Raw genomic sequence first — 14,227 nt, forward strand, 5'->3', positions numbered from 1 at the left:
TACTGCTCCAGAACAATGTCATTTACCAGAACAGACGACAGACAAATTGACAAAGACAATGCTATGTTTGCAGGTCTGAATGAAGAAGCTCTTTAAATAGATTTATGGCTGCATTTTTGAAATGTGTACTGTTTGGAAACTTTTGTTTGTAGTATCAGGCTACAATCTTAATTATATAACCAGACATGCCTTGCTGGAATCTTTCCTTTGTGCTTCATCCTTTTAACTTGTCTACATCTCTAGAAAGATAATATAACATAACATATTAAAGCTCTTTAGTGTCTGCCATTACAAATCCCAAATTATCTAAACTCTCTTTTTAAAATGTATCCTTAGCCACCTTTTTTTCATGATAATCAGTTAACATTATAAACTTGGGCCAGAGAGAATGGTCAATAGAAGAATTGCCTAAAGAATTCTGAAATTCACCAGCTGTCAGTGTGAGTTATCTGTCTACAGAGAATGTCTTTTATGAGTAAGTTTGTTTTTATAGAAGGCATTTATTATCTCATTTGGCATCATTTTATGTAGCATATCTTGAGTTGTTTGCACTCAAATCCTGGCTACAAGCTGTATCTTATGGCCTTAGAAGTGGATGTCAATATTTGAGAAACACACATGCCAGGTTACTCAGCTTAGCTTTGGTGAATAAGTCATTTTGATTTTTCACAAATATTCCCGGGAAACTTTTTGATTGTTGTAGCTTCCTCTCATATTTATTTGAAAAGATGCTAGTATGATAGTGAACATCCTACTTCAACAAATGCAGTTTATTGCTGCTTTTCTACATGCCGGATTGCCTGTAACTATAGTTTTAGGTAAAGAGTGTGCATTTACTTAACTGCCAGTATAATATCTCTTTGGACACAAATTGATCTCCTTATCTGAGATGTTCCCAAAGTACCTCACTTGCTGTGAGGGAGGGCTTTTGTTGGACGATCTAAGATTTTTGGAAAAGAAAAACCTGTGGATTCTGAGTCCTTCTGTATTTAGTTATGGATTTTAACTGACAATATAACTTGATTATCTATAGCTGACATTGAGTCTTGGAGTATACATTCCTGCTAATGGTAGGGACAGAGGAGTGGACCTTCCATTTGTTTATTGAATATAATTTGATCTCTTCTGGTTTAAAACAGTAACTTTCATTTAAATAGTCAATATAAAGTTTAAGAGTACTATCAGGGCTACTTTCTGCTTCTGAGGGGCTTGCCATGACTTTCCAGTTTAATACCTTGGTTCAAAGTGAAATGTTTTAATCTCCATGGAAGGCATTGTCCATAACCATCTTCTTGTCCTTACTGAACTCCATTGTCTGACTGTCTCTCCTGAACTGATGTCTGCTCAGGTGCACGTGGTCTGCCTGCTTTTAGACGATCAGGCTGGTATCCTCTCAGGATAAGTGGGTAGCTCCCATGACCTCAGATCATAGTGTTACCAGATTCTGCTGCTGCCTTATTCCAACTTGTGGCACCTGCAGGTCCCAGGTGCTCAGCATGACCACATGCTTGGAGAATGATGAAGAGCTTCTGTAGCTCTTGGATGCTTCAAGCAAGCTTGGAGGTAGATCCCCGGACACCGCCTTCAGTTCTCCTTCCATCTGGAAATGTCAAGCTGTTACTTCTCCTCTTCTGTGGTTATAATGTGCCTCAGGCACCAGATCTTCTCTCTCGGCTTGTTCTGTGCCCTATCTTGCCCCACCCCAAGGGGTGTTTCGTCCCTTATCAGACCCCTGCTGAATATGTCAACAAGTCTTCTATTCTATAGATTTATGTTTCTCTCACTGCTCACACATTTATTTCCTTTCTAAGTCACAGTAAAGCTGTCTTTGTATCATTTATATACTATGTCTTTACACTTGGCTTTTGCAAAAATCTCTACTCAGATCTCTTAATTTTACCTTGATATTTGTAAAGAAGTGTCTAAAATACAGAAAAAAAGAACAGTAAAGTCAATCTAGTATCTTCCATTAGACTAAAAAATTGTTTAATTTGAAACCCAAAATTGATCAATAAATTCTTTACACTATATTTGAACTTTCTCTAATATGAAATATACTATTATTTCCATAAGTATGGAAGCCAGTGTACAACAGATTATTAGGAATAGAATTTTGTTGCTTTTGTCTGAAAAAAAAAAAAAAAAAAAGAATTCCATCTCGATTTCATCCTACCCGAGTACAACATTGTTTCCTGAAAAAGACATTTATTCTTAGGCAAGAATGCCATTTTGCCCTAGAATTTGAAAGCTGAATATTCTCAAACTTGATTTTTCTATCACTTGCCATCTTTCCAACATCTGAGCACTAGAGGACGCTGTGTCTTACCGCAGAACAATGCTTCTCAAAGTAACTGTGTATCAGAATCACCTGAATGGTTTGTTAAAGCACCACACCCAGATTTTTCGGTTCAGAAGGTCTACAGTGGATCCAAGAACGTTCATGCCCTCCACTCGTAGCTTTGCCACCAGCAGAGGCAAGGCTTTCTTTGAGCATTTAGTTGTGCATCGTTATCCAGTTGAGTCAAAACTGCATCTGATTCAAGAGGGGTGCAGCTGTTCTCACACCCTAAAGAATGATGCGTCTCCTTCTTGGCTTCTCAAGACATCTCTAAAGAGACTTAGTGTCCATGTTATCAGCTGCATATTTTCCTTCTGGCTTGGATGCAGAAACCAGAATTCATCTACAAATTCCAACCTTTTCAAATATTCTCTCAGCCACAACACTTCGGGATGAGCTGTAGAAATTTGTGTTCTGTACTTGAAAAGAGGTTCCATATTTTGAAAGTCCAAAATCCAAGAAAGAAGACTTAAAGGTTATTTTCCATGTTCTTCCTTTTTTCTTTTCCTTTTTTTCCCCCCTTGAAAAACTTATTTCTTCCTTGTTATGATAGTTTTTCCCTAAAGGGTCACGACCTTGGGTTCAAATGACTAGACATCTCTCTCTCTCTCTTTGTTTTGTTTTGTTTTTTCCCTAAAGGTTGGTAATGACTCTGGGGTATGGACATAAATCCCTGAGTAACAGGTCTGATATCCACCTCCATAGTCCAGTAGCTTAGGTCTTTGCCAGATGTCATTCTAATTTCGTAAATTCTCTGGTGTTATTTGAAGGGCTTACAAGAAGTCTGGATGTAAATGCTGAGCACCTGTGTTGGGTATTTTGAATGGAGTTCTGAGGAATCTTGCAGCATAGGTGAGAATCACTTCTGTGTGCAGAAAATGATCCAGGAACACCCTTACCAGGAGTGATGAGAAGCGTAACCAACATGACTCAGCCCAGCACAGGTGCTGCGCACACTCACTGGGGAACTGCGGTGCCTCCGCCGCACAGCTCTGTGGTGGTGGGACCCGTGCTGGCCGGGCTTATGATGCTTTGTTAGCTTCTCCATCCATAACCTTCCTAAATCTCCTCTCTCACTGCAGGTTTCAGTATCTTCTTCTAAACCCCATGCCAGATGAGCTACATCTTCCTGGGGCCAAGTCCCATGTTTTCCTCTCTAATCAGCCCAATTCTTGTTGTGACATAGGCTGATGTTCTGCTCTAAATGCCTTCAACGTTTGCCTTTCAAGAATCTTTTATTCTCTTAAAAAAGCCCAACTTTAGTAAATCAAAAGCTTTGACTTTAAAATAGACTCTCAAAAGCCTATATTATAAGGATTTTTTTCTTTTTTTCTTTTTATATTCCTGCCATAATAAAAAATTTTGAGGCAGTGGGCATAGCCCAGGTGTACTCTGGGCCTTGTATAAAGAAAGGCACCATGACCTTAGGAGTAGGAAGGCAGTCACCTTGATTCATTGTTATAAATGCAGATAAAGAATAGCTAAGGCATAGTAATTAGTATAAAAATGCGAAAGGCAGTGTTCAGTAGACAACACTCTGTATCAGATATATGCTGCAATTTCTCAAGCGGATACCATCCTCATAGTTGCAAGAACGTGCTAATTCAGAACACTGCTTCCTGTGGTGATAGACACAGGGTCTCCTTCATCATTCTAGTCCCAGGGCTTAGCACAGTGATTTGAATATCAAATATCTTACTGTACTTTAACTGAATAGGTTAACAGAAAAGGGAGATGTATACACTAGGGCACTCCGGTCACTTTCGGTTTTTACATTTATGTGGAAAGTGGCAATAATCTCAGGTATTGAGGGTTAATTTATGGCAGAGCATCTTCAGGTTTTAGGACTTTGGATTCTTTCATCCACCTAAAAATTACTGAGAATTCCAAATAGCTTTTTAATGAGTTGTATCTATTAATATTTACATTGTTAAATTTTAAAACAAAAATTAATAAGTATTTATTTATTAATTTATTTAAAATGGTAGTAAAGCCATTATATGCTTTTTAATTTAATTTTTATTGAAGTATAGTTGATTGACAATATTGTATTAGTTTCTGGTGCACAGCATAGTGATTCAGTTATACATTATATATATATATATATACACACACATTCTTTTTTATATTCTTTTTCATTATAGGTTATTATAAGCTATTGAATATAGTCCTGTGCTATACAGTAGGACCTTGTTGTTTATCTGTTCTATATATAGTAGTATGTATCTGCTAATCCCAAACTCCTTATTTATCCCTCTCCCCTACTACCCCTTTGGGAACAATAAGTTTGTTTTCTATGTCTGTGATTCTGTTTCGGTAATGTAAATAAGCTCATTTGTGTCATTTTTTTAGATTCCACCTATGAGTGATACCATGTGATATTTGTCTTTCTCTATATGAATTACTTCACTTAGTATGATAATCTCTAGGTCTATCCATGTTGCTGCAAATGGCATTAATTTCATTCCTTTTTATGGCTGAGTAATATTCCATTATATATATATATATATCTAATCATCTGTTGATGGACATTTAGGTTGTGTCTGTGTCTTGGCTATTATAAACAGTTCTGCTATGAACATTAGGATAATTTTACAATATTTTTAAGGAAAATAATAACTTGATTTTTTAAATCACAAAATAATTTAGTCAGAAGAGTGGCATTAACACACACACACACAACTTTTTAGTGTCTGTCTTAATAGAATATAATTGGATTCTCATGTCTGTTCCCACATCCTATCTGTTGTGATGTCACATGTCATGTAGTCTCTGGAAAACTCCATGAGATGAGTGTGAAAAATACATATGAGGCCTTGATATTATGGAAATAGTTTTGACTTTGTGGACCCCCTAAAAAGTCCCATAGAGATGCAGGAATTCCCTAGTCCATGTTTTGAAAACTGTTGGCCTGAGTATTTCTTGATAGTTTTCTTATTTTGTTATAATCATTAAACACAACACCTCAACATAAGAAAAATAAGTAAAAGCAAATTAGAGTGAAGAGAGAAAAATTAAGGGAAATACAGGGGAAAACTGATCTTTCTCTTTGTATCTACTTAATCTATCCCCTCATAAATTTTTATTTATATTTAAATTTTTTATTAACCAAAGTATATTTAACATGATATATAAACTGAAAGAAGAAAAAAATAGCTCCCACATTTTTATATTGACTCAGTAAGGGATTGTTATACTCCTCTTAATCAGAAAATAACAATTTGTAGCTCACTTAAGAAGAATCAAAATATTGGGGGGATTTCTAAGTTCCTGTTTTAATACTGACTACTAGTTTGTTTCAACAAAAGTCCCTGATAATACTTAAATTTTTTATCATAGAGAGATAAAATGTATTGTACATCAATTAAATTTAGACTTTGTTTAAGGAACTCTCAAATGTGCCTAGGCAAAATCTGTTCATAATTCAGTTTAGAAATATAAAACTGAAAGACAAGTGTCGCAAGATTGGACTTTGAATTCATCACCATTGGCTTATAGACTTAAAGTTCGATAATGACTGCCCATATAATACACATGGAGGTGGATGAGAATGGCTTATGTATAATTTAGAAGAGCTAATCCAAATGAAGTTAAAATAATTAGTAATATTTGTGCATATTCCTTATGGTCCCATATATGTTCCACTGAATTTTTTAAAGCAAGTTTATATGTGTGTAGTGATATGTATGTGAGAGACACATGTGAAGACAGACACAGAGAGTAAAAAAGAAATAAATTGTGTGCTCCAGTTCCTTCCTAGAATTCACTAGGACTTATGTATTTTCTCCATATGTAAGCCAGAGAAACAGAATTTGTGTTGGGGGTTGAGTCTCAGATTTTGGAATATTAGAGACTTACATATTTCAGTATTAAAGAACCAAGAAAGAGGTTGTTATCATCCATGTTTCTACCAGTTATTTGTGTTAGTATTATGTCAAATGATTTATCTGCCTTCCTTGGGAATCATCCCTCAACATTTCAAGTCACTAGTTTCCTATTAATATCATCTTAAAGTCCTTTACAACTCAAATTGATTAGCTTTGTGCCTTTGGAATTAAAGATTTTTTTCCTGAATGGTCCATTTTACCTGGTATTCTGTAGCTTGCACTTCAAGGAGAATTAACATAGCATCACAAGGCATATATCTTGATATCAACAGTTTATTTTTCACTTGAAATGATATTTTCTCCATATAATACAATGAAGTTTTTCTCCTGATATCGTGGAGAACACTGGGGTTGAAAGTTAAAATTGTTTTGAGGTCTGGAAAGCTAGTTTTGTAAACACCTTTAAGTCCAGAGTATTTTCAACTCCTTTTATTAAAATGATAAAGAAAAAAAAAACCCTCTAAATCTATCTTTCCCATCCCAAATTTTCCTTAGAAATATGTTACCTTAAATAAATATAAATAAATACATTTAATTCCTGGGGAATACATCACCCTTAAAAAATGCAGCACCACAAAACATTACTAAAAGAAACCTCACCATATAAATGTCTTTCACAACAGAAGGCTCTGTCATTCTCTGAATATGCAAGTGTTATGTGATCATGAACATTTCATTATAAGCATCTGTGCAAAGTTTCCAGATTCATGCCATGATTCCTGTGTATTGGGTAATTTATCATAGTGCCATCTGTTTAAAAAACATAGTTGCCAACGTGGATGGATTATCAAGAAAATAAATTATTTTGTGTGTTTATGTAAATGCTTTTGATGGTATATGCATATGAATTCTGCACAGATCGTTAGCTTTTAAAAGCAAAATAACATTGCAAAGATGACTCACCATTGAAAATAAATATAATTTCAATCAAAGCAATAACTCTTAAATAAAATGATAAGCAAATATTAGTTGTTCTGGTCAGTTCGTGAAAAAAAAAGATACAGTGGTTAGTTTGGGGGGAAAAATCTGTGTATGTAGATTTTTTTCTCTCTCTCTTGCCATTTGTGCTGGTATCATATGGACTTAAACTGATTTCCTTAGAAACAGAGTGATTATACATGGTTATGAATTTGTATATAACTACAACTATTGCCTCTTAGTGCTTACTAAAGATTACACTGTAAGTGATCAACAATGGAAATAGAATGCAGCTCAGTCAAGTTCTTATTTCTTATAATTCTTTGAGAAAATGAACTTAAATTGTAGCTCATAGAAATTCTGGCTACAAAATATTCTGAAGTTATGTGGTGCAGTTCCTTCATTTTGTGGGTAGGAATAATGTTATTCAGAGTGTTTAAGAGTGTCTCATTGTGACAGTGTCATTATTATCAAGGTTCTCCAGAAAAGAGAACCACCAGGAGATTATGTGTGTATAGATTATTTATTTATTTATTTATTTATTTATTTATTTATTTATTTATTTATTTATTTATTTATTTAAACAAATGGGCTCCAGTGAGTGTGGAGGTGCAAGTGTCAAGCCCGCAGGAGAGGAGGGCAGGCTGGAGACCCAGGGATGAATTGCAACCTGACTTCAAAGGCTGTCTGCTGACAGAATTCCTTTTCGCTTAGGGGAGGTCAGTCTTTGTTCCTTTAAGGCCGTCAACTGTTGAATGAAGCTCACCCACATCATAAGGGGAATCTGCTTTACTTAAAGCCCAATGATTTAAATGTTAATCTCATCCAAAAAAACACCTAAAAAATATCCAGAATAATATTTGACCAAATATCCAGGCACAATGGGCCGGCTAAGTTGACACATGAAAGTTAACCTTCAAATTAGTGTACATGCTGCACCTTCATTGTTCTGTTAACAACGGCTGGAGAACTATTTGGGTATTTACTTGTTTCCTCTCCCAAGTGTTTCTTATACACCACCATCCCTTTGAGGAATTCAGCATGAAATTACCATTACAAAGTACATTTCTAAATAATGCAAAAAGTTCATGATGTTCCTATCGACTGAACTAAGATGACTAGATTACACAACCAGTTTTAGAATATTATTTAAATACTAGAAAATATATTTGTCTAGAATTTTTTACACTGTTGATAAAATTTATATGTGATCTTAACTCTAGATCTATTTTGTTGTTTTGTTGTTTGTTTCTTTGTTTTTTGGGGGGAAGGCAATTAGGTTGGTTTGTTTGTTTATTTGTTTGTTTGTTTTTAATGGCGGTACTGAGGGTTGAACCCAGGACCTCGTGCATGCTAAGCATGTGTTCTCCCACTGAGCTGTAGCCTGCCTCCAGATCTATTTTGAAATAAAAAATCGTTTATTAGAGAAAGATTAATACTAAAACATTTGTATCACAAATCACAAATGTTGAAAGGAAGCTTCTTGAGTAGATGTGACAATAAAACATTTAAATTAAAGGTACGTGTCAGCCCTCAATATACTATTCTTTCGTATTTATGTGTCTTTAATTCTGCCATCTTGCCTCTGCTTTTCAACTAATGCTTATTCTCCAAAACAAAACTGAACAATCTCCTGCTCTTCTAATTATTTTCTCATGGCTCCCTTTTTCCATGCTCCCAGAGCAACTTGTATGTATTCCAATCTTGCCAACCTCCTGCGACATAGTTTGCAATTAAAGTAAGTCAATATTTATTGTCTACAACAAATAGTTTAACAGTATCAGTTCCTTGTAAAAAAATGTTTATTGTATTCAAGTACTAAATCAAAAATTTCTGGGACTATGATAGGAAAACACTCAATCTTTTAGGACTGATACTTGGAAATTTTATTAACTGAAATAGAATTCAGTTAAGAATTCAGATAAGAATAAGTATAGATTTCACTATGACAATTATATTCATTAATGTTTCTTTTCTTTCTCTATTAAAAAAGTAATGTCTATCTAATGTTATACTTTAAGATCTAAGATCAAAATTTCTTTCAAGGGTTTCTCATTTACTGATAGTTGAAGCATGTGGCTATTGTTTTCAACATTAACTTTAAGCAGGTCTGAATCAAAAGCAGGTCTGGGCTATGTAATATTTATTCCTCTAGTTGTGAAATATTTGATGAAAGATATTGTGTCTTATTCATATCTTTGTCAGAGGTACTTGTCATTGGCTATCTCAGGTACTACTCAATCCTTGTTATCTTTAAAACACTAAATATATCATATACACTATATGACTGCTACTAAGGAAATTTGATTTTGGATTTCTACCAAGGATAACCCTAATAAAATTACAAATTTATTTTTCTGTGTACCATTTTTAAACACCAATTTTGCTGCTAACATGTTTTTATACTTCACCATAATCAGGGACCCTATGCTGTCTTTATTTCTTCTTATTCAGAAGAGTTCAGATTTAAATATCTTTCACTAGAGAGTGTTTAATAACATAAGTGGATTAATCACCAACATTTTTGGGGTTTTTTTTGAATATGCATGACATAGAAATAGCAATACAACTTGGTAGGAATAAATGTAAATTCATACTGATTGTAAACAGTTACACTTAACATTTAGCTACATTTTATTTTGAAAATTATATTGCTAAAAATAAAATATTAATACCACATATATAGATAGAGTTGAATATTATAGTGAACACATCCACTTTTGCTCTTGAACTTGATCCTCTTCCCAGAATTTGTGAGACATTTAAGGCACTACTTAGTGTTAACAGCATGAACAAAATCTAACTGGCCAGGATCAATTTTCAAGCAAGATCACCAAGGTCACAACATCTCTTAGTTTAGGAACTGGCATTTCTCCAGTCTTGGAAAGCAGAGGAAATAGCCTTTGATAAAAATCACAGGTGGGGCTGTTGACCTGACAGCATCCTTTAGGTGTTTTGGCATTGGAGAAACCATTAGGAGTTGCAAATTCCTATTCATTATCTATTAGTATTAGTTATCTATTTCTGTGTAGCAAAATACCACAAACTTAGAGGCTTAAAATAACACAAAATTATTAGCTCGAAGTTTCTGTGGGTCCATCTTAGCTGCCTTATTTGCTTATAATAATATAATAATTTAAAACTGCAGCCTCATGAAGCTGCAGTAAAGATCAACTGAGGCTGTGTTCTTATCTGGAAGCTTGACTGGGGAATAAACTGTTTCCAAGTTCACTCAGGTTTTTGGCAGAATTCATATCTTTGCAGCTGGAGGATCGAGTGCCCAGATTCTGTCTGACTAGAAGCTGGGTTTCGTTCTCAGCTGCTGGAGGCTGACGCAGTTCTAGAGGCCGTTGCAGTTCTTAGTCACGTTGGCTTTCCCAGCATGTCACTGTACTTCATCAAAATGGCAAAGAGTCTCCCGAGCAAGTCTGCCAGCAAGATGGAGTTCTATTTAATGTAACATAACCACAGGAGTGGCATCCATCACCTACCTGTGCCAAATTCTACTGATCAGAAGGAGGTCACCCCATCTATCTACACACGTGGGAGAGTCCCACACAAAAGCCTGGCCCTCAGTTTGCTGGGATCATGACATGGGAGCAGAGGGACCTTTAAGTCTGCCAGCCCTACTCAGTACAGACAGCTTTTACCGGCCCCAGATGGAAACAACAGAAGTAAAATTTTCTCTCAAGTCTTACACCACCAGCACACAATGAAATTAAGAATTAAAAATAAACCTTTCTTGTTCCCAGAAATTAAAATCTCAATATGATGAAAAGTCTGTATCTGGCTCTTTTCCTTGGCTCCCTAAAGTCTATACCACGTCTCAGCATCACGAGCCAGTTCGACCCTGGCTCTGGTCCCCACCCCAGCTCCATCCCTGGCCTCCACTCGGTGTTCACTGCTGCACCTTTTTGGCAGATGATGTGTTTCAGATGCCTGCACCCCACACTTGCTTCTGAAATTTAACATGCAGAGACACCAGGCATGAGAAATAGGCCCCTAGGATGCTGTCTGGAAAGAGACTCCCCAAGGCAAGCAGCAAATAAAATAACTCAATAGAGAGTAGAGGAAATCAACTGAGAAGCAGAAAATAATATGATTAAAATGAAGAAAAATGAAAAAAATCCTTTCCTTTTTGTGTTCTGCACATTCTATCTCGGATTTTTAAAATGGCAGGCATAGCTATACATACAAAATTGTAGGTGGCAAATTACTCCCCTGAGGGCTGCGTATTTTAATAATGTAAAAGTGAAGCAGGCAGCTATTTCCCCTCCTTTGGGCAGGAGGACAGAGGTGATTCTGGATGGACAGTGGGCAAGGATGGAATATAGAGCCTTAGATGGAAGGGCAAAAAGTCCATCTGAAGGCCAAATCACTTATCAAATGAAGGGACCAGAAACTGAAGTCAGGGACCAGAGAGACAGCGAAGCAGTAAGGTGTTTGGAGTGGTCTCCCGGAACAACACCTAACAACAAGGCTGTGCTTGAGGATGGTTCCTTGCGGCTCAGCTGGCTGGCGGTGTGTGTCAGGAGGATAACAGACTGCGGCAGACAGAAGATATGCATCTCGCAGCATCAGGAAATCCTGAATGCCCTTTGCTTTAGTCTTCCTACGTGAGGCTACTCATTCATGCATCAGATACAGCAGGGAATAAAAGAGACAAAAATACCTTCTCTTATGGAGTTAATATTCCAGGCAGGGGAATCAAACTCTAACATAATAAATATGCATATTAAGCAGCCATAGGTGTTAAGTCCCAGGGAAAACAAGTAACAGGGCAAGGAGGTCCAGAGGAGTTGAGTTAATTATTGGATAGTCTTCACTGAGACAAGGTGACATTTAAAAACCTCTTGAAGGAAGTAAAGGTATGAGCTAAACAGATACAGTCTGAGATGGGGTCCTGAGGAAAATCAAAGAGACAGGTGCACTTGGAGTGGAAGGAACAAAGAGGTAGGTAGCTGTAGGTGAAGGCACAAAGGTATGGGAGTTCTTATCACATAGAACCTCGTAGGCCATTAGCAGGGTTTGGGTTTTACCCTGAGTGAAGTGAGAAGCCATTGGAGAGTTTAGACAGGCAACTAGACCCCCAGAGGTTTCATTAGTCCAATGTTACACCTACACGCAGGCTTCCGTGTCCTCCCCTGTGACTAATTTTTCTCTCTACACCTTCCTCCCTCCAAGTATAATAATCCTATCAGACTTACAGAAGTCCTTGCATTTGCCCTTAACTCCAGCAGCAGATAGCCACGTGAGCTCTTTTAACACGGTTTGGGAAATAATACCCAGAGATTGACAAATACCCTTTTAACCAAGCAGTACCTGATGGATGCCCTTTATAATTTTATTGATTTTTCATGTTGATGTTTTTGTACTGTAGTGACACCTTAAAAAGTCTATCTATGTCTGCAAAGGACCCTTTGGATGAATTTATGAATCACCAAAATCCAATGATAGTGATCTACATTACCTCAGGTCCAGGACAGCGGCGGGAGATGCCTACAGTTCATCCTGACTTCTCACATTTTCTGTGAATGTCTTTAAGCTCTTTGTTAAATAGGAAATGATCCTCCTTCACACTCCTGGTTTTAATATTCTCAAAGCACTTCTTTTCTCTTCCTTCACCCTTTACTACTACTCTCACAGGAGTAGCCAGTTATCTGGTTGCTGGGTAAAAGCCATTGTTACGCATTTTTCTGTTTGAGCTAATCTACCAAAAGGTGTAAACACGGGATTTTGTCTCCTCTTCCTCCTCCATCAGGGAACAAATGAGTACTTGCCCTGCAGGCTTAACCCCTTCCTCAGCTGGGCTTTCCCAGGCCGGGACTGAGGGCCAGTCCATGTGACTATTAGTTAAACTGTATCCACCAATGTACCTGGAGAAGTTGACATTTTGTCCTTTTTTGTCCTTTTTTTTTTTTTTTTTTTTTTTTTTTGCAATCTGTTAGGAATTTTGAGAGTGGTGAAGGTTGTTTCAATTCCTTGATACTCTTCATAGATTAAAACCCTGCATTGGTCTCAAGATGCAACAAATTTGGAACTATGGTAACTAAAAGTAGGGGTACCATCGAGAAGCTGTGATTTTCCATTGCTTTCAATTAAGTATTGCAATTTTCCTAGTAAATCTCATTCTTAGATTGGTAATATTCTGCTACTAGGTGACAATGTTGCCACACATTCTAGATTCCAAGGTTAATCCTTTTTGATTGAACTAGAAGGGGTAGACATAGAATTTATATCTCCGTGTTAAGGAAAAAGAAATGACCAGTGTAAAACTCTATCTTCAAATGCAAGTGAAATATACCGATAGAGTTCATTCTATTTTTACTTGAGGAAAATGTATGCATAGAGACCTTAGGCATAGATTTTAACCATATAGTTAGATAAATTTTGTCCAGCACATACACCATAAGACAACACCTCAATTGAGATAGAGAACACTTTCATCACCTTAGGAAGCTTCAGATAACTGTTATAGAATATGACTCTCAAGAGGGACAAGAGGGTAGGGACAAAAGTGAGGGAAGACCCAATTTAGAAAATATCAGAATATCCAGGCTTAAGCGTAGGTCTAAAAGGATCCCTTCTCACAAATCATGTGGAGGTGTTGGTGGTGGGAGTGTGTGTCCTGCCCCTGCCTTTGGAGTGTTATTTGTGAGAGTGTGTTGTGCAAGTGAACGCTCTCAGAGTAGAAAAACTGGGTGAAAAGCCTAGAACATTTAATGAAACAAGCCCCTAGAAACAGTATGACACTTAGTTGCATATTATGTGATCAATATCCCTGTGGAGCATTCATCTTGAACACAGCTTCACCCTCTTGTTGATTTGAAGGCAGACATCTTTCCCTGGGACCGATAGCCTTAATGGCAGACCAGCCTGCTGGACAGATGCTGTTCGGCTAAGTGATGAGGTGTCTCTCCTATTAACAGTTGCCTCTCATGTGTGGCGTGACAGGTGAGTAAAGAGCTGTCTATTGGGTCCTCTCTGTAGAAATGGCTCTACCACTCTTGGGATACTTGGAATGTTTGCTTTTCCCCCCAACTTAATGGAGATAGAACTGAAATATGACACTGTGTAAGTTAAA

The sequence above is a fragment of the Camelus dromedarius genome, chromosome 2 (genome assembly GCF_036321535.1).
Source record: "Camelus dromedarius isolate mCamDro1 chromosome 2, mCamDro1.pat, whole genome shotgun sequence".
Lineage (NCBI taxonomy): Eukaryota > Metazoa > Chordata > Mammalia > Artiodactyla > Camelidae > Camelus > Camelus dromedarius.